The following is a 20,234-nucleotide window of genomic DNA, read 5'->3' as shown; positions in this document are numbered from 1 at the left end:
CACGCTATGCCAGCCTGGGGATGGTGGAGATATCAGGTCCAAATCAAGCCCAATTCTATCAAGTGATAAAGCGTGTTCTCCCTAACAGAGAGCACGTGTTGCGGTTGGGGAACAGGCCGCCCAGCCATGACTAGGCAAATTAATCTGCAACCCTGGCCTTTAGGGTTAATCGGGTTGCTGGGGAAATATGATTGTTACCAATTTGGAGGAGGAGTCAGAAGTTATAAATAGAAGGGCCAGACGTAGGGACGTCCTCTTGGCCGTTTTGCATCGGATCACATGGAGCACTTGGACAATCTTCTCATTGTCTGGTTACATTTCTTTATTTTTTATTTCCCCTTTCTTTTAATCCTCTCTAGTCCCTTAAATAATTTAATTCCCCCCTTTATTTCCCCCTTTCTTTTTAATCCTCTCTAGTCCCTTAAATAATTTAATTCCCCCCTTTTCCTGTTCGATTTCCCACCCCACCCCTTACCCTGCCCTGTGGGAAGATTCTCCCTGTATCTGTGGCTTGCCTTTCCCAATAGGGAGAGAGCCCCCCGTTAGGGGCTTTCTTTTGCAAAAAGGTTTCCCCCATTTCTCTTGTTGAAATTGTGGGGCTAGTCAGGGCTGTTCCCAGCTTAGCTGGTATCACTTTCGTTTATAGTATCCCCGAAGGTTGGCTTTATGGCTCTCTGTGCCTCCAAGGACTATGAGCACTCTGTATATGCTCTTGAACTATGCTGTTTCTGAACAAGTTTATTTTCCTTAAGCAGCCCATTTGTGATAAAAGAACTTTGGGTTTCTTGAAGGGGTGCTTCCCTCAAAAAGGGCAAGCAGGGGTACCTGGACAAGCTGGGGGCTACATCAACTCTGCTATTTCACTGGAAACATTTATGCCTGGCCTAGCAGGTGATCCTAGGGCTTTGCCCTAGAATTCGATGGCCTGGAAGTGTTTCCGGCCTGAATAGTGTCCCCATGTGGTCCATGAAGCATTGGTTTCACTGGGTCAGCGGATAGTGCCGGTAATGCCTAGGTTGCAGGATTGGTCCCTGTATGGGACAGCTGCATGCTCCCCCATTGCTCTACCTGGACACTTAGGTCCTTTTGGTGGTTACCTCACTGCAAGGGATGTAACGGGCGCCACGTTTGCAATATGCAACTGGGAGAAAGCACCTTGCGTGCCCGCATTGCAGTTTGCGTTGCAGAGCACGGGCTGCAATTGCATTGCATTGCTAGGAGATTTGCAGTTGCATTGCACCGAGCGTGTGCATTGCATGGAGGGTGTGTGTGCATTGCACGGAGTGTGTAGTTGCATTGCAGGGAGTGTGTTGTTGCATTGGACAGAGTGTGTTTTTTTTTGCATTGCACGGAGTGTGTGTGCATTGCACGGAGTATGTAGTTGCATTGAACGGAGGGTGTGTGCAGTGCACGGAGTGTGTAGTTACATTGCATGGAGTGTAGTTGCATTGCATGAAGGGTGTGTGCATTGCAGGGAGTGTGTTTTGCATTGCACGGAGTGTGTAGTTGCATTGAACGGAGTGTGTAGTTGCATTGCACGGAGGGTTTGTGTGTGCATTGCACGGAGTGTGTAGTTGCACTGCACAGAGCGTGTTTTTTGCATTGCACGGAGTGTGTAGTTGCATTGCATGAAGAGTGTGTGCACTGCACAGAGTGTGTTTTTTGCATTGCACAGAGTGTGTGTCTGAAAAGGAAGCTGGCTCGGCGGCAGCTTGGTTGGGACTTCTTTAGGGGTTCTGGCCAGCGTCGGCCCTGTAAATTTACATATCATGATGGCAGCACAAGATGCCCCCTGCCCAAGCGGGGGCTGGAAGTTGGCAAGCAATAGCTCAATACCTTTTGCCCATATTCCCATTTTATTTAGGGATCCAGTTGGATATCGTTGCTAAAACATACCACTTGCCTATGGAGAAGCTGTCTGCCTTGAAGGAAGTTATTTTGTAATACTTCCTCTGTAGCAAGTGATGCTTCACCAGATCCGATCTTGCTGGGTCACTTAACTAATCTTCCCACTAGGCCAGGCTGCCTAGATTTCACCCCTCCCATATCCAAGAATCTCCTGAGGAGTCTGCTGATTCTCCAGAGAGGAGGAGGCGTGTTCTGGTCTCTACTTATTCTGCTCCAGCACCAAAATCAGTCAGTCAGTCAGTGTCAGAGAGAGAGAGAGAGACTGAGTGTTAGAGATCATGTGTAGAGATAAGGTTGCTGCTAAGGGCAGCTGCAGACACTCAGTGCAGTGCAGCATTTATTTATGCTTAGACCTATTAAGCTCTGTATATAGTTTGTATAGTTGTAGATAGAATAAAGAAGATATTCTACAGAGCTGCTCTCCGAGTTGTTTATATGCTCTGCTAGACTCTGCTGTACTCTGCTGTGCGATGACTGTCTTCTTGTTGGAGTGAATCTGGTGCTCACAACTCTAAGCTGTGAGTCCACAGCACTTTGACCTGTCCCTGTGCAGAAGGTGGTCTCTGGAAGTGCTACCCAGCTCGCCTAGCCCAGTCGGGGCTGAGTGGATGAGTCCAGTTGGTGGCACTGGCTCAAGGGCGATGCTGACAGAGGTCCCCTTACCTTTGTGTATGCCTACCAAGCGTGGTGAAGGCAGATATCAGGCGATGGTAGCAATTCCTGAATGTATGCAATAGTAGTTCACCATGGCAGGATACCTTGAACCCGCACAGGGATTTTCAGGTTCATGCTGGTGCTGCTGGATCTTTGCCCTTTGGTTTTTATTTCAAGGGCTGCTGGTGTGCAAAGCTATGGCCTCAAGCCAGGTGTGGTGAGGCAATCATGTGACATAACTTTTCTTGAGTTTTCCCCATTGTAGTAGCAGTTCACATGTGGCCCGAGGAGTTCAGTGACCATCGGATCTGCTTTTGGTCTGATAACCAGGTAGTGGTGAGGTCTTGGCTAAACAGTCCTCACACTCTAGCACAGTCTCCGCCCCTCCGCTCATGCTTTCAAGCTGCGCCACTTAAGGTTTAATATTGTGCTTTCTACACTCCAAATTACACTGAAACACTATCCGATTTTCAGATGAAGCGCTTCAAATCCTGGGCTCCAGACTCAGCTATTGCCAGACTTTTCCAGACCACCTGTGGCATTTTGACAACAATTAGTAATTACAGAGAGCGGCAGTTTCCATTTCCCCTTTTGCTTTTACCTCTTATGGGAAGGCCTGGATGGATTTCTTAGCCTTAAGCTGGCAGTTCTCGGCCATTCAGAAGAATTGGCCCCCATCCTCTGAGCAGATCCTGCAGTATTTGGTCCACCTGCTGCAGATTGGGCATGCGGTTATAACTATCCGAATTCAGTCCGCTGCAATGTCTGTTACATTGAAGCTTTATTTTTCAGAGACCCTTGTATAAAGTTTGCAGTGCACAGGGCCTTGGAAGGTTGGAACCTCCAACCTCATAGGACAGTGGGCGGGAAGTCAGTCAATTTTTACCTATGCAGTATCTGCAACAAGTTAAAACTTGTCTGCTGGTTAAAGATCAAGGTGAGACTCCTTTCAGCAGTCCATTGCATTTTCGCACTGAGGGTTGGGAAAATGGTTGTTGGAGCCAGCACGGGGCTGAGAGTCTGGAGGCTTATTGCTTCTGGACTTTTCCTTATCCTTTGGAGCTTGTCATTAGAGTTGGTAACTCTAAAACAGACTTAGTGGACAGGAGTGCCACAATCAGGCTTCCCGCCACAGGTGAGGAGGGCCCTTGCCCGGATAACAGAATATTTGGCTTTTTATTCCCTGGGGGCTTGCCCGCTCCTAGTGCATTAAAATGGGTTCCCGTTAGCCAGGCACCAATGTGCTTACGTCGTGCACCAGTTATTACAGCCTGCGGCTTGCTTACCGCTGAACACTCCTCATTCCTTACGATTAGGTGCTGCTGCAAAGGCTGCACACTGGGGGCCTGTCAGTAGACAGGATTGTGAATACGGGTCATTGGAAGTCTGACGCTGACAAGGGTTATATCAGGAAGTGTCACAATGATGTCTGTGCTGATGCTTGTCTGTTATTTCCTTTTTTCATAGGAGCAGCTGTGCACATTTGGGCCACAGCATTGTACACTAGGCTGGCAAGCATGTTGACGAGTTTGGACTGGGGCGCCATCTCAGTCTTCCTGCCCATGTGAACATATACTGGATCTCCAGATGGGGAATGCTTTGGGAGGAGATCCTTCCTTTGGTGCGGTCGAGTGTGACCGTGCAGGTCCTCCCGCAGTGCTGGTGGTACAGCTGGGCGAGAATGTTTGCGGTCTTCCTCCAGCATAAGTTTGCATTCCTGCATGCAAGAGGGCTTGGATTGAGTTGATGGCAGCTCTCCCTGGACTCAAAATAATTTAAGGCATTGGTTCAAGGTGGTCTGGAGGGGGGGTTGGAGCACCTGTCCCCTCCAATGCGCAAAGATGTTCCATTAAGGGAATCCAAGGATTCGCCATGCTTTTGTCGACCCTTTTGAGGGGTAGGGCCATGCAAGAGTCCCTGGGAGCATTTGGGGTGAGCTTGAGTCTGATCCTGGTTCATTGCTCCCCCATGCTGTTTACTGGAACTGACGATATGGTGGGGCCCAGTCGTCAGTGCTGCCCTGCTGAGGTCAGGTGCAGTTAGTTGGGACCCAATGCCTAGACAAACTACCACCGAGCAGGCCAGAAAGCATGTTAATAAGGCGGTGGATAATAGAATTAAAATAAATAAAGTAAATAAAATAACAAATAAAATAAAATAGGTCCTTGCTTTAGGTGGTTCTGTAATATTGCACCCTCCTAATTTTCTTCAAGGATGTTGCCCTCTTTAGGGCAGATGGGGTGCATCTGTCCCCTATGGGGAACGACACCTGGCGGGATGCGATTGCCTTGGGATTCATTGCTCCCCCACAATGTTTGCTGGTACTGACGATATGGTGGGGCCCAGTCGTCAGTGCTGCCCTGCTGAGGTCAGGTGCAGCTAGTCGGGAACCAATGCCTAGACAAACTACCACCAAGAAGGCCGGAAAGCATGTTAATAAGGCGGTGGAAATAAAATACAGGTCGTTGGAAATCGAATGCATTCAAAGGTTATGTTCGTTAACATTATTGGTGTCTTACAATTTTTGCTTGTTTTATCTTAGGTTTAGCAGCTGTCCGCATCTGGATGGTGGGGCACAGCATCATGCATTGGGCTGGCATCAGTGCACGGCAGTCCGGATTGGGACCGGGTCTCGGCCTTCCTCCATGTGCAGTTGCCTTGGCTGTCTAGACGGGGAATGCGCTGGCCAGAATTCCTGCTGCTGATTCGGAGGCAGATGCTGCTGGAAGGGCCGCCCACTGCTGTTGGGGTGCAGCTGGGTGAGAATGACCTGTGTGGCCATGGACTGTTTTTCGCTACGTGCTGCGATTTTGGGTGACCTGGAGACGCTGCGGGCAATGGTGCCAACAGCAAAAAATTTTCTGGTCAAAGCTTTTGCAACGACGCATTTGGAGGGGCAGTCGTTGCCCAGCTGCCACTGAAAGGGCCAGAAAACTCATCAATTCTGCTGTTTCAAAAAAGATTTTTGAGCTGGGTGGAGATGTGATTTCCCACCCCGAGATTCTTTTTGAGAGGCCATCCTTTTTCCGAGCTGATGGCGTGCACCTTTCTGCTTCAGGGAATGAGGCTTGGATTGGTGCGGTGGTGGCCAAGCTGAGGTCTTGGTTTAATACAGCTGGGAGAGAACGACCTGGTGGCTATGGGCCGTTCTTCACTGCGTGCTGCAATTTGGACGGACTTGGGGACATTGCGGGCAATGGTGCCTACAGCAATGATATTTTGGTCTCAGCTTTTGCAACGATGCGTCTGGAGGGGCAGTCATTGCCCAGTCGCCACAGAAAGGGCCAGAAAGCGCATCAATTCTGCTGTGACACACCGGATTGCTGAGCTGGGTGGAGATGTGATTTCTCACCCTGCGATTCTTTTTAAGATGCCATCCTTTTTCCGAGATGATGGCGTGCACCTTTCTGCTTCAGGGAATGAGGCTTGGTTAGGTGCGGTGGCTGCCAAGCTGAGGTCTTGGTTGGGGCTGTGAGTGGTTTGGCGGTGAGCTGGAGGCTCCATGGCGGTTAGGCATTGGTTAATTGGTGCTTGGAGGGGTAAGTGCCTACCCCTCCAAATGATGCGGAAAGGGAATTCCGTTAAAGGAATCCAGGGGCTTGCCATTCTTTCGTCCTGTCCGTGGAGCCGGGCTTGGGCCGTGCAAGCCCCACCGGAACATGAGGGTGAGAAGTGTTGGATTGATTCCCAGCCTCATTTCTCACCCAATACTTGTTTCCCACTCTGGCTTCCGGTGGAGTCCGGAAGTGCCAGCTCTGTCCTGTGGGGGCAAGGACAGATAGTCACCAATGCCTAAGCAACCACTCACATTTTTTGTATTTGAATAAAGTTGTGGCCAAAATTATGCCAAAAACCTTAAACAAAATTGATGTGTGAAGTGTGTAATTATTTGGGGGGTGGCACTGTGGAACTCAACACGCAACAGTGATTTAGCCATTCCTGAACCATACAACCAACACCCTCTGGGGGCTAAGCTCCACCTGCCCTTTGGGTATGTGGGATGGAGTGATCTACTCTCATGGAGATCAGTGGAGCTGTTTGGGGCTTAGCATCATCCAATCTCTCTCTCCCACTCTTGGGATTGGGGGGTTGCTTTGCAGCCTACACAACAATTTGCTGTCTTTTCAGGACACTGAAACCAGATACTAGAGGTGTTCATTTCACTCTGTCTAATGGAAGCGTTAATCAACCCTGGGCTAGCCACCTATTTTTTTAATGCGCGAAGAGAAATATTTCCGGGTGTTTTAATTACCCTTTGTATGCTTTTTTTAAAGTTGCTATTTAGAAGTGTGTTAGTGCTTTTTGTATTTGTGCTTGTCATTTATCGTTTGTTTCTCATTTGTATTGTGAGCTAGCCTGGGACATATATGAAGAAGTGCTATATACCAATGTCATTCATAAGTGAATAAATATCGGCAAGGCAGTTGTGTGTTTGTGTCACCATCATGTGCGCTCCCTAGCGGGCTTTCCTTTGCTACAACTAACAGAAGATGCAATTGCATTATGCTCTTAGCTTACCCAATGGCATCATGACCACATTAGCAGGGGGCAGGATCCCTCAGGATCCTCCCCTAGGAGGAGCTGGCTTCAGGCAACAGGCCCATTGGCAAACCATCTCCATGTTACAAAGACAGATGGCTGCCAACAACAACTCAACAGTGCTTAATTTGAGCTGCGTGATAGCTAGGTGCAGCCTTCAAGGCTTAACCAATGAAGCAAGTGAAGCAATCTAAAAGAGAGTGTTTCTGAGCATGCATAAGGAACTTTTCCTTTCAGCCCTGCTTAAGCCCAACTACTAGCCCACACACAAACCATGCATCTATTTAGAAGCCCAGCTTCCAGATCAGATTGAATGATCTGGTCATGATCACACACACCTTATATCTAAACCGATTATTGTAATATGCAGCCATCCTATTTCAGTTCCATAGGTGTCAACTCCCTGGAACTCTGGGTGCCCAAGCACCCACAAAATTTCCCATGAAGGGACCAGGCACCCATAAATTTCAGTACCAGGGCCAAGCACGCCGCATGCACCTATGATTCAGGGTACCCACGTTCGTGGGGCCATGCTAGCACTCAGGTTCTATTCTGTATTATTTCCATTGATTGTGGGTCCCTTGGCTCTATTGGGATGTGACATAGTTAGGTAGCCCCAGACAGACCAGAAGAAGGGGGAACACTAAGAAGGAGCAGATGGGGGAGGGGATGACTGGTACCCAGGGATGGAGAAGAGGGGTCCTCTCCTTGTGACTCTAGGTACCAGAGAAGAAGGAAAGCTGTCAGATCCGCCCCACATCCCCCAGCAGAGCATGGGGGCTCATTAGGGTGGGGAGAGGACTTCAGCACACACTTTTGTATACATTTCTGCCCCCCCCCAAGGAAAACTGAATCACAAAGCTTGGGGGTGTGCACAAGTCAATTGTTAGCTGTGTTTCAATCTAGGTATAAACCCAAGAGCTGCTAACTGGGCTGGTTACTGTACTAGCAGCCCAATCCATGGGGAGGAGAGAAGGGGAGAAGAAAACAGATGACCCCCACCCATATTGGATTTGACCCCACCCACTTCTGCCAAACAGCCCTAAATAGACTAGCTCCAAGGAAATGCAGCCCTTGATAGAAGGAAGGATTCACACCCCTGTTTTATCTGGTTCCATTACTTATTTCAGCACATCAAAATCCTTGAAGGAAAAAATAGAAATAGGCTTTACTTAAGACATTCCCATTCATAACCTTCTTCAAACTAAAGCAATGAAATGCTGCTTTTAGCTTAGAATCTGGGCAGGACAGAGCCAAGGTGTGTGGAGCTGAAGCTAAAATCAGACTAAATAGCTACCACTGAGGGTGAGAATAATGAATTAATCAGTACATTTCTACATGTAACGTGGTGAGAAAATGCTACGGTTTGTATCCCTCCCCTGATGATAAGTGGGAGACTGTTACTAGAACCTCAATTTGTAGATTCCCAAATCACTTTTATTTCATTTTTCCAGCAGTGCACATTTGATTTCTATGAGCCAAGCAGGGGAGGAAATCAGAAGATCGGGCCAGGGTTTTCTCTCTTGCTGATTGCACTCCTAAAGAAGTGTCTTATGTTCAACCTACAAAGGGAGGTTACGGTGAACCTAGAGATGGGCCAAACTCATTGGAGCAATTCCACAAAACAATGTGCCCAGATTTTGGCACATACAGTGGTGCCTCGCAAGACGAAAAGAATCCGTTCCGCGAGTCTCTTCGTCTTGCGGTTTTTTCCGTCTTGCGAAGCAAGCCCATTAGCGGCTGAGCGGATTAGCGCTATTAGCGGCTTAGCGGATCAGCTGATTAGCGGCTTAGCGGATCAGCTGATAAGCGGCTTAGTGGATCAGCTGTTAAGCGGTTTAGCGGCTTAGGATCAGCTGATAAGCGGCTTAGCAGCTTGGGAAAAAGGGGGGGAAGGAAAAAAATCCCGCAGGAACTCGCAAGACATTTTCGTCTTGTGAAGCAAGCCCATAGGAAAGTCATTTTGCGAAGCACCTCCAAAACGGAAAACCCTTTCGTCTAGCGGGTTTTCCGTCTTGCGAGGCATTCGTCTTGCGGGGCACCACTGTAACTGATTTGCCATTCCTGGGATACAAATCCCGCTCATAGATAGATAGATAAACTTCAGATATTATCATTCAGATAGTGGCCCTTAATCTCATTGAATCCCACTCATAGTGGCCCCACACATGCTGGCATTCTGCATGAAGGTCAAAAGTGTATCTGGATCACATGGGGCAGGACTCCTGTGAATGCCCAGACCATAGCTGTCAACTTTTCCCTTTTCTTGTGAGGAATCCTATTTGGAATAAGGGAATTTCCCTTTAAAAAAGGGAAACGTTGACAACTATGGCCCAGACTCCTTTCCCACTCCAAGCCACAAGTGTTTGCCCCTAACATCTGAGTATTAGTGACTGTCAGGAGCCAGTGATGCAGTTGGCCACTCATTGCTCCATGGCTGTAAGGTGAGTCAGATAGGCTGGAAGTCAGGACCACGGCAAAGATATGGAAGACACCTCAAGAAGTGCACAGACAGAAGAGAAAGCAGTGGCTGGCGCTGAACAGGGTAGGGAGGAAGCAGCAGAGTAACAGAAAGGCCAAGCAAGAAGGCAAGAGGCAGAGGCTTAGAAGCAGAGGAAGAGAAGAGAGAATGAATATGGTGGGAAGGAACAGTTAGCCTTATCTCAGCCACAAGGGCAATAGGGGGAAATCTGGGGCAGGTAACACCAGTGGAGTACAAAGGGGAAATGATAAAATTGTAGCAAGCAAGCACAGATCCTACATTACAGAATGTAGGGGTGTTAGTAGGGATCATACACTACAAGGAATAGGTGAAAGGGCCCAGGAACTTACGCTGACCAGAACACCCAAATTCAGAGAGTGAGGGGCTCACCAGGCAGTCTCTAAATACAAAAGACCCTCTGGAGTTCTGAAGATCCTTGGGATCTTCGGGGGGTCTCCCTGAGAGTCATAAACAGCTGCGTCCAAAGTAGCACTGATTAACACATTCTGCTAACAGAATTGTTGTTGTTTAGTAATAAATAATAATAATAATAATAATTTATTATTTATACCCCGCCCATCTGGCTGGGTTTCCCCAGCCACTCTGGGCGGCTTCCAAAAGAATATTAAAATACTATGACACATCAAACATTAAAAGCTTCCCTAAACAGGGCTGCCTTCAGATGTCTTCTAAAAGTCTGGTAGTTGTTGTTCTCTTTGACATCTGGTGGGAGGGCGTTCCACAGGGAGGGCGTCAGCATGGTGCAAATGCCTTGGTGTAGTCAATTTGGTGCCACAGTATTTGCCCCATGCCAACTTTCCCACCACCTTGTTTCCCCCCCTCCTGGTAAAAAATAGTAGCTGACCTGCCAGGAAGCTAGCCAGGAATGGCTCCCCGCAACCCCACAAAATATTGTAGGAGCCCAAGTAAGCCCCGCCCTGCTTAATCAACCACATGATGCACTGCACACAGACCATTTGAATGGGACTGCCCAGGGCTGAAGTCCCCACAGGCCCTAGGAGTTGGCTCCTATGTCCCTTCCCATCCATGTTCAATGGATGTCTGCTAATGTTTCATTTTATATGAAGATATTAAAGGTACGCAGGCCACAATGATTAACCTCTCCCTTTCTGCGATAAAGGCAAGCCATCCTTTGCAAAACATATTGCCTCTGAAACTGGAGTTAATATTTGCATCAACACTGATTCCTTCACAAACACATAATGACCCAGATGAAACGTGCATGGTGTTAAATGATGGATGATCTCTATTTTTAGCATAATTTAGTCAAGGGAGAGAAGGGCACCTACATTTAGCGTGCTTTCTAAAATATATTTAAATGCACAATAATATCCTGTAGTGTTTTAAGCCCTGAGAAACAGATGTTATATTTACAGCCATATGTTTCTATTTTTATATCACAAATGCCTCCCGTTAGGCTTTGCCTATACAGCCCTTGCTTTGCAGACCGGGAATACAGTTCTACCAATTCTGATCCTCACCGTTCAGAATTGCAGGCTGCTGACAGTACCTGTTGCTGCCTATTGGCCTGACTGAGGCTAGCATGGGGCCAATAGGGCTTCAGAACTTATACCCCACCCCCATGCTTCATAGCACCTCTGTGGCCATACCCCGCAAGTGTCTCTATTTTCCAGGGACAGTCCCAAGTTTACAGAAGCTGCCCTGGTTTCTGATTTGATCCTGCCTTTCCTTAGGATGTCTCTATGTCCATCAGAGAAATGTTGGGAGATATGGAGTTATCTGCCCCCCCCCAAGTCATTTGAAGGCAGTCCTGTATAGGGAAGTTTTTTATGTTTAATGTTTTATTATGTTTTTATGTATGTTGGAAGCCACCCAGAGTGACTGGGGCAACCAGTCAGATGGGTGGGGTATAAACAGCAAAATGATGATGAAGATTATGATGATGGAATAGGATGTCCCTATTTTCATTGGAGGGTGCTGAGAGGTGACAGGATATTCCCTATTCCCCCCACAGAGCTATAATTCCCAAAGTTTCCTGTGAAGAATGATTGTTTGTTGAATTACTCTGGGAATTGTTGAGAGAGGATGAGGGGTCTCCTAGCAACTCTAGGCACCCTAAACAAATTTCAGCTCCCCACAATTATTTGAGGGAAGCCATGACTGTTTAAAGTGGCATTACAGAGCTTTATGATGTGAATGTGGTCTTAGTCTGATTCCACCCGCGCCCCAAGTTTACTCAGAAAAAGACTTTCAAACCTTTGCAAAAGAAAAAAGAAAAATAGAAAGTTTAATTTGACTAGTGGCAGTTTTATCTTTCCTCAAAACATTAAAAAAGGAATATAACGGACAGAGGGAGGGGGGGGGACCTCAGTGCCTCATACAATCATACAGCTTCATTCCAGATAAGAGAAAGCAACAAATATTTGTGGGAACAAAGAAGTCTTGCGGTGGACCTTTGATGACCTTTTGCAGGATGACGATAAGGATCGATAGAAAATGGAGCTTACCTTGAGCAGAAATAGAGAAAATACATTTTGCCGAGGTCTCTTTCAGGGCCTGTGTCTCTCCGTGTGTTTTTATAACATTTATTCTGCCAATAGATTATTCAATTTACTTGTTTACAGCTTGAAACCAAATCAATCCAAAGTTGCTTTTGCTTTCCAGCATGTGATGGCAGAGTCCTCACAGCGAATTGCTTAAAATGGTGCAATCCGCTTGCTCTGAGCAAGAACAAGGCATTTAATTAGAGTTTCATCTCCATACTCGTGTGTTAAGCTCTCTGTTTGTTCGAGGTCCCTTTGGCTGTCCTTTATTTTATTTATTCAGCTCCGTCTGCTCAAAAATATATATACTCACTTACAGCAAAATAATAGTCACTTGTTGGGAGTGTGCAGTTTCATATCAGTTGAATTTGGGTTATGCAGGCTGCTGCGTGTGTAACTATGATGGATGAGGCAGTCAGAGAAAGCGGGGTGGGAAAGGATGGGGCTGTTTGTAGCATCACTGCAAGCTTTAAAGGTAAATAAGGAAACAGAAGTCCTGCAGAATATAGCTGGGTTCAGATACAATCAGAACATTATATGGGATGGATCCAGACAATGGACATTTATTTTTGCAAGCCCCGCATGTTCATATGCAAAAGGGCATAGACCTGATTTATGCCCAATTATATCAGGTAAGGCTCATGAGTTATTGACCCAGTGGGTGGCAGCCAAGTAACACACCCCATCAGTGTCTTGTGCAATGGGATTCCCTCCCCCCCTGAATATCCAGCACCTTCCCCAGTTCTGTTCCAGAGGGTTTGGGGACATTTCTTGCACAGATTCAGTATGTGCATGGGGAGAAAGGGGAAGTTATTCTGCTAGCTGAAGGCTGATCAACCATAACATCCTTCTGGACCGTCTTGAGGGGCTGGGAGCTGGGGGCACTGTCATACAATGGTTTCGCTCCTTCCTCCTGGGCCGTGTTCCGAAAGTGGTGGTGGGGGATGAGTGTTCAGACCCCTGGGCTCTCACTTGTGGGGTGCCTCAGGGTTCTGTCCTCTCCCCCATGCTTTTCAACATCTACATGCAGCCGCTGGGAGAGATCATCAGGGGGTTTGGGCTGGGTGTTCATCAGTATGCGGATGATACCCAGCTCTACCTCTCTTTCAAATCAGAACCAGTGAAGGCGGTGACGGTCCTGTGTGAGTGTCTGGAGGCGGTTGGAGGATGGATGGCGGCAAACAGATTGAGATTGAATCCTGACAAGACAGAAGTACTGTTTCTGGGGGACAGGAGGCAGGCAGGTGTGGGGGATTCCCTGGTCCTGAATGGGGTAACCGTGCCCCTGAAGGACCAGGTGCGCAGCCTGGGAGTCATTTTGGACTCACAGCTGCCCATGGAGGCACAGGTTAAATCCGTGTCCAGGGCAGCTGTGTACCAGCTCCATCTGGTACGTAGGCTAAGACCTTATCTGCCCGCGGACTGCCTCGCCAGAGTGGTGCATGCTCTGGTTATCTCCCGCTTGGACTACTGCAATGCGCTCTACGTGGGGCTACCTTTGAAGGTGACCCGGAAATCACAACTAATCCAGAATGCAGCAGCCAGACTGGTGACTGGGAAAGGCCGCCGAGACCATATAACACCGGTCTTGAAAGATCTACATTGGCTCCCAGTACGTTTCCGAGCACAATTCAAAGTGTTGGTGTTGACCTTTAAAGCCCTAAACGGCCTCGGTCCAGTATACCTGAAGGAGCGTCTCCACCTCCATCGTTCTACCCGGACACTGAGGTCCAGCACCGAGGGCCTTCTGGCGGTTCCCTCACTGCGAGAAGCCAAGTTACAGGGAACTAGGCAGAGGGCCTTTTCGGTAGTGGTGCTCACCCTGTGGAACGCCCTCCCATCAGATGTCAAGGAAATAAGCAGCTATTCTATGTTTAAAAGACATCTGAAGGCAGCCCTGTTTAGGGAAGTTTTAATATTTAATGCTGTATTGTTTTTAAGACTCGATTGGGAGCCACTCAGAGTTGCTGAGGAAACTCAGCCAGATGGGTGGGGTATAAATAAATTGTTGTTGTTGTATTATTTGTGGACACCCAGAAGCAGCTCATCTGCTGAGGCACAGCAGCAGCAGCAGCAAAGCACCGCTGCCGCTGTTTGCCAGGAGAAATAGCAGGAAGGACCAGGCAGTGCCAGTGGTGGATTAGGGGTTGTGCCAGATTGGCTCCCTCAGTGCCCTCAGGCAGCCCTGACCTTCTTGCTGGTAAGCACCAGAGATGCAGCAGCCAGGAGGCTATTGCTGTGGCTCTGCCCCACCGGGCAAGCTCCCCCTATGCAAACCATCTCATCAAAGGAACAGGATGAAGGGGACCTGCTCAGCCCCAACAAACCGTGCTGCTTCCTAGTCGCTCCATTTTAAGACCCTAAGAAAAGCCTGCTGCATCAGGCCGGTGGCCTACCTGGTCCAGCCTCTTATGCTCACAGCAGCCAACCAGATGCTTGTGGGAAACCAGCAAGCAGCATCTGAACCCAAGAGTCCTGTGGCTTCTAGCAACTGGTATTCAGAACCATTGCTGCCTCCAGCTGTGGAGAAAGAGCACGGCCACTGAAAGCTTTCTCCTCCATGAATTTGCCTAATCCTCCTTTAAAGCCATCTAGAAGATTGGACTTGCCAACAAAGGTCTGTATAGTTAAGGCCATGGTTTTCCCTGTAGTGAGAGCTGGACCATAAAGAAGGCTGATCGCCAAAGAATTGATGCTTTTGAATTATGGTGCTGGAGGAGACTCTTGAGAGTCCCATGGACTGCAAGAAGATCAAACCTCTCCATTCTGAAGGAAATCATCCCTGAGTGCTCACTGGAAGGACAGATTGTGAAGCTGAGGCTCCAATACTTTGGCCACCTCATGAGAAGAGAAGACTCCCTGGAAAAGACCCTGATGTTGGGAAAGATGGAAAGATGGAGGGCACAAGGAGAAGGGGACGACAGAGGACGAGATGGTTGGACAGTGTTCTCAAAGCTACCAGCATGAGTTTGACCAAACTGCGGGAGGCAGTGGAAGACAGGAGCGCCTGGCGTGCTCTGGTCCATGGGGTCACGAAGAGTCGGACACGACTAAACGACTAAGCAACAACAAGAAGATTGGAGGCCATCACTGCCTTCCGAGGGACCGTGTTTCATAGCTGAACTATACACTGTCTGAAGAAATACTTTCTCTCCCATATTCTCAGACTTCTGAGGTCTTTCACAGATAAATGTTTGGGACTCTCTCTGCAAGACAGAGGCGTTCCCTCAAGCAATATGTGCTGCTGTTTAATCCTCAGAGCAAACCCACATCTCCCCGGACCAAAGAAGAGGCAGAACCTTGAAAGAGAGGATTCTCTACTTAAACCCCGCAAGTCCCTGTTCATACCGCATGTGGAGCAGCAGCTCAGGAAAGGTTTGCCAGGGCCCATATATTTGCAGAGGAGACGATTACAGCTCATCCCCCTTTCCCATTTACACTTTTATTGTTTTGTCTGTAAGGTTTCACCGGCAAGATCCCATTTAGAATAGCCCAGGTGCCTCACGCTGGCTCTATTGCTCCACGAGCAACAGGGGAGATAAAGGATGGAGGCTTGATACAGCAGAAACCGGGGACGGTTCCACAAGTGAGATAAAAGAAGAAAAAGTATAAGATGTTTTGACTTTATTAGCTATAAACCCCAGTTTAGCCAGGGATCAAAGCACAGAGTAGGCACTGATAAGTAAATAAAGCAGTTGGCTGTTTCCTCTCTTATCCTCTGAGATGGAAAAAGAGTGACGCCTAGTGGTCAGAGGAGCAACAACGTTCCCAAAATAAAAGTTAAGAAGTAGGTCTAAGACGAACAATAACAACAACAACAAAAACCTCCTAAATTCTACAATGTAAAACTCATTTTTCATGTTTTGTAATCATTGTCCCATTGGGCTTATCTTCCTTTGCAAATAGATATTTATTTCATCAGCTGAATTCATGGTGCAATTTTTCAGTGATATCTTGATGTCATGTGTTGTGATATAAGGTCATTCTGTTTGATGAAGTCTCAGGGCCTAACTAGGTAATGGGCTGTATTCAGCTAAGGCTTACAGTCAAACCTCGGTTCTTGAACAGCTCCGTCTTTTAACGTTTCGGTTCCTGAACCAGAAGTAAATGCTCCAGTCTTTGAACATTTTTTGGAACCTGAACTTCCAACGCAGCTTCTGCTTGAGTGCAAGAAGCTCTTGCAACCAATCGGAAGCCGCGCCTCAGTTGGCGAACATTTCGGAAGTCAAACGGTCTTCCAGAATGGATTACATTTGACAATCGAGGTTTGACTGTACTCAGAGCACACACATTAAAATGAATGGACTTAACTTAGCCATGTTCACTAATTTCACACTAATTTCAGTGTGTCTGCTGTTTAGTAAAGCTTAGCTGAACACCACTCACTACATTTTGTCACATCTACATACTTTTAAAAATGCGATATAAGAGGGGGCAACCTGGAAGGATATATCCCCTCTGTGATATTTCCCCAACAAAATCTCTTCCCCTATGCAGCTGCTATTTGTCCCGAGAGGGAAATGGATATGGGTGCAAAAGGGGAAATAATTCCTGAAAAATAGGGTGGAAGAAATAGAAAGAAACTTTGGGAGTTATAACTGTGGGGTGGCAGCACTGATCCTCTCCCCTTGTGTACTAGCTACCTTGTATTTTCATTGGAACCTCACCATACAGTTATGCCATTGAGTTCAATAAGGCTTATTCCCAAATGGGTGTGCAGAAAAATGCAGCTTAAATCTTAGGTCTGACATGATTTTAAAAGTGGCAAACACTATTCATACAGTTGTGTATGAGCCATATTGAGTGCCTTTCCACATTTGCAATTTATAGTGCTAGGGGTGTTCTGGATTTTTTGGCATGTTGCCACACAACATCGGCAGTATTCAGCTAGTATTTTGGAATAACATACTCAAAAACCTGCTTTTTCCCCTCCTGCAAAAAACAAAATAAAAAACCTGACTCTTGTGAAAGACATCCCTACTCAAATGTAAGGCAAGCATGCCAAAAGCACCCCACCTGTGAGGATTTCAGTGAAACGGTCTCTTTCCTTTGATTATTTCTTTTCTCATTAACCAATCGGTGAAAAATAGGAGACATTTTCAGCACAGCACCAACATCAATGGCTTACTCACGCATAGGAGGGGAACCATGAATGAACATGGTGTCTGCTTCATAACGACCACATCTGAGCCACGTCTGTCTTCAGAATCCATTTAAAAATAGTAGACTGAAGACCTTGAAATATTTATTAAAACGTAGGCATACCATTCAGGCAAATATGTCTTCTCCTTTGAAAGCACACATTTTGACAGCGGGGGGGACGGGGAGTAACTAGTTAGAGAGAATTTTCTCGTTTTAAAGGAGGGCTCATCAGGTCTATTTTTCCTAAGCAATCCAACAGATCTACCTCCTCATCCAAGTTCCTTTCTTGAAATGGTTCCCAGTCACCAAACCGGCCAACACTTCTCTGGTGAAAATAGGAACGTCCTAAATAAATTAATAATAATAATAATAATAATAATAATAATAATAATAATAATAATAATAATAATTTTATTATTTGTACCCTGCCCATCTAACTGGGTTGTTGCAGCCACTCTGGGTGCCTTCCTACATATATAAAAACATAATAAAGCATTAAACATTTTTTTAAAAAATAAACACCTTCCCCATACAGGGCTCCCCTCAGATGCCTTCCAAAGGTTATAGAGTTACATATCTCCATACCCTCCAACATTTCTCGGGTGAAAATAGGGATGTCCCAAGGAAAAGTGGGACATTCTGGGATCAAATCAGAAACTGGGATGGCTTCTGAAAATCCATGGCTGTCCCTGGAAAACAGGGGCACTCAGAGAGTCTGGATCACTTGTTCCCTATTATGCTGACAAGCTACTGGTTGTTAGCAAGAACTGACAGCAAACTCAGCCAGGTCATCTTTGGTCTACTGAAGAGCATAGGAAGAGCCTGATGGTGAGGCCAGTGGTCCATCTATGCCAGCATCCTGTTGTCATAGTGACCAACCAGATGCCTGTGAGAAACCCACAAGCAGGACCTGAGCACAAGAGCTCTCTCCCCTCCTGTGGTTTCCAGCAACTGATATTCAGAAGCAGAGGACCAGTACTATTTATTTTAGGGAAAATAAAAAAATTCCTTCCAGTAGCACCTTAAAGACCAACTAAGTTAGTTATTGGTATGAGCTTTCGTGTGCATGCACACTTCTTCAGATACACTGAAACAGAAGTTGCCAGATCCTTCTATATAGTGAGAAGGTGGGGAGGGGTATTACTCAGAAGGGTGGTGGGAATGGGAGATTGGCAGATAGCTGAGATGAGCCTGTTGACGACTCTTAACGACTGCAATAGGTCTTACAGGAAAAGGCAAGGGGTGAGAAGGTGAGAAATGGCTTAGTCATGTATAATGAGATAAGAATCCAATGTCTCTGTTCAGACCAGGTCTCTCCATGGTTTTAAGTTTGGTAATGAGTTGCAATTCAGCAGCTTCTCTTTCCAGTCTATTTCTGAAATTCCTTTGTAGTAAAACAGCTACTTTGAGATCTTGTATAGAATGTCCTGGGAGATTGAAGTGTTCTCCTACTGGTTTCTCTGTTTTGTGATTCTTGATGTCAGATTTATGTCCGTTTATTCTTTGGCGTAAGGTTTGGCCTGTTTGTCCAATATAGAGAGCTGAAGGACATTGTTGGCATTTGATGGCATACACAATGTTAGACGATGAGCAATTAAATAGTCCCGAGATGGACTATTTATTTTAGGATTTATTGCATTTCTATCCCACCTTTTTCTTGATTCCTCCCCTCCTCAATTAATCCCCACAACAGCCCTGTGAGGTAGATTAGGCTGAGTGACAGTGACCCATTGAGTTCCATAGCTGAGCGGAGATTTGAACCCTGGTCTCCCAGGCTCCAGTCTGACACTCTAACCCAGGCTTCCTCAACCTCGGCCCGCCAGATGTTTTTGGCCCACAACTCCCATGATCCCTAGCTAGCAGTACCAGTGGTCAGGGATGATGGGAGTTGTAGTCTCAAAACATCTGAAGGGCTGAGGTTGAGGAAGCCTGCTCTAACCACTACAGCACACCGGTCACAATATCATTGTCCCAGGTGCAGCAAGACTGAATATTGCTAAATTAAGAATGATGAATAATTATGCTATAATAAAAATTATCTGCGTGTTTGTCAGGGGTTCAGGAGCAGAGACGCAGAGAAGGGAGGAGACAGAGAGCGAGGGGGAGGAATACGAAGGAAGGATGAGTGGGGATGACGACCCGAGATCACCGAGCCTGTCCAGTGAGTCCGAGGATTCCCAGAAGGGAGCGCCAGCGGTCAGAGCAAGGGGGGAAAGCAGGGGGACACCCCAGGAAGAAGGGTCCAGAGAGGGATCAGAGAGCAGCAGTTGGAGATCGGGACCCACGTCCCCAGCCGGGAGCAGCGGGGAGAAAGGGGACCAGACATCGGGGTCCGGAGGCTTTCAGCAGGAGGGAGGGCATGAGTCAGGAGTAGTCACGCCCACCTCCGGGAGCGACGAAACGATCAAGAGGAAGGTAGAGAGTTGGGCGCGCGCGCCAAGTTCAAATGCAGCAGAAGCTGGCGCAGTAAGCAGCCCGGAGAGTGAGCCAGGTCCCAAAGCCCGCCGCAAGGAGGCGGAAGGGTCAGGGGGGTCCGCGTCAGAAGAGAGTAGGAAAGAAGAGACCACGGGGGGCAGAAGGACCCAGAGACGGAGGGAAAGGCGCAGGAGGTGGAGCAAGGCTAGGGTATTAAGCTGGTGTGCTAGAGGCGGAGACTCAGACGGGTCTTCGCCGGTCTGACATAGAAGACGTAGGGCTGCACATTGCAGTTTGGAAATGGAACCTGTAACCCAATAAATACTCTTTTAACGTGAACGCTGGCTAACGTGGTCCTATGTGAGCTGGGACTGGGTAGCAGCCCTGACAGTGTTTCACTAATGAATGAGGATAATTTCCTGCTTATGCATGTCTCCTCGGATGTAAGTCCCATTGAGTTCAAACAGGGCTAGGGTTGCAGGCTTTGACTCCCAGCTAGAGCAGGAGATTTCTAGAAGTGGCTGAAACTAATAATTATAATAAATTTATTTTTTGGTACCCTGCCCATC

This window comes from Podarcis vaucheri (genome assembly GCF_965113315.1).
Source record: "Podarcis vaucheri genome assembly, chromosome: 6".
Taxonomy (NCBI): domain Eukaryota; kingdom Metazoa; phylum Chordata; class Lepidosauria; order Squamata; family Lacertidae; genus Podarcis; species Podarcis vaucheri.
Note: the sequence above shows the minus strand (reverse complement) of the source record.